This window comes from Morus notabilis, unplaced genomic scaffold (assembly GCF_000414095.1).
Source record: "Morus notabilis unplaced genomic scaffold, ASM41409v2 Scaffold579, whole genome shotgun sequence".
In the NCBI taxonomy this organism is placed as follows: Eukaryota; Viridiplantae; Streptophyta; class Magnoliopsida; order Rosales; family Moraceae; genus Morus; species Morus notabilis.
In genome coordinates this window covers 87,815-89,767 of record NW_010360734.1, presented here as the reverse complement: position 1 = coordinate 89,767, position 1,953 = coordinate 87,815, and positions in this window count along the sequence as shown.

Here is a 1,953-nt window from a genome sequence, read left to right as displayed (position 1 = left end):
ATTTTAACTCGAAGACAAGGAGAAAAGCAAGGGTTTCTTCCTCTATGGATTAGGAAGAGAAAGTATGGGGAAATTTCAAGTTTGGAGGTGTGGATGGTGGTTTTCTTGTAAGGGGTTGAGGGAGTTGCGGGAATAGGTGAAGATAGAGTGAGAGAGATGAAAGAGAGCTGATTTTAGACCCTAAATATCTAATAGGGTATGTTTTTAGTTGATACCCTCTTTCGTCTATTTTTTTATTTTTTAAAATTTTTGTTTTTTTGACTTAAGTTGACAGACTAGCCTGAACTAGGATTTCATCCAACTAAATAGACAATTCTATAGGAAACAATAGAGGCTGGGAATCCAATTCAGCAACCTCAAACAATTGGAAAATTTGCATTTTTAATCCAGGATTGGAGTTGCCATTGAGTGTTTATTAGCAAGTTGAGCTAGAAATTTTCAGGGCATTTTTCAATCCCTATTGTTATGTAGATAGACCATAAGGTTAAAGCTCCAAAAGACACACATAAACTCGATGCATAAGATTTCTTTTGGTTGTCATATGCGTTTGTAGATGCCTAGGAAAAACGTGGATGAGAGGCCATTGTATTGGAGCGCGGATTCGGAGGTGTTCCTACTTAAGCATCTCTACGAGTACCATTGTGCCAACAACAGGAAGCAACCGGAATCTCGTGACTACAACCAATAGGCTATTCAGATGGCCACTTTTTTTTATGGCTATGTACCAGCCGGTGAGCACCTTAAGGAGAAACGCCGCTGACTTAGTAAGGTGTACGCAGCATTCAAAATGTTGCAAGCCCATACTGGAGTTGGGTGGGATTCTATCAACAAAACTTTCACATGCTCGGAGGATCTACGGAAAGATCTTTCCAAGGTATAATGTGTGATTCATTAGTGGTCCCTCATTCAAATATATGTTTAATTACATTTTATGTAATAAGTGCAAATAACTTTAATAATGTTGTTTAAAATTTTGCTAGAGAAACCGTGAAGTAAACACAATTTTCAGTAACGGTTGGAAGCTTAACGACATGCACTTGGCTGCCATTTTCCCCAGTCGAGTTGTCGCTACTGGTGCAAGATCATTCCACCTCCATGGAACAAGAGCATGTGGATGGTGTCCCCTCGAATGACGTTGGAGCTGGGATTGAGGAACCACAAAACAAGCAAAACTCTCCATACCAAGACATTGATGATGATGACATTCGAGTGGAGTTTGGCCGGCGCATGGAACGCCAACGAATGGAAAATGCGACCAACGTCGCCTCGTCTTCACGTACGATTCGGAAGAGGTCGACAAGGGCACGCAAATCCAATGACAGTACGCGAGAGGAGATGCTTGAAGCGGTGAAGGGCATGCGCAATTATTTGCAGGAAGATATTCGAGCAAGCAAAGAGACCCTCCCAAGTAACAACACCGTCAATGGACCAAGTGAAGTGAGTCTGATACTACAGTCGTTGGTCGAAATGGGAATTGATCCGCGTACACGTGTCCATGCGATTGAGAAAATAGCTAAGGACGACACATGGCGTCCACTTTGGGCGGAGCTTGATGATTCGTCGAGGAGAGCCTTCTTAGATGACTTTGTTCAACTGCCCCAAACCCCTTTTGCTCCTAATCCTTATAGCCAGCCACCTCAAAACTTCTCTCACGTACCTAATCCTTATAGCCACCAACCAACCCCCTTTGGACAGCCCCCAAGCTCCTTCCAACAGCCACTAAACCCTTACAACCACCAACCTCTCTCCTTTGGACAGCCCCCGAGTGCCTTCACGCAACCTAACCCATATAGCCGTCAACCGACTCCTTAATGTGTACAAGTGAGAGTTGTAGAAGAATCTCTCCTCAAAATCACGATGCATGTTTTCTGTTTTTTTTTCCTTAATCTGCATATTTCATTTTCTTGTCATTTATACATTCCGATGTTTTGACATTACTTTCGTTTATAGAGT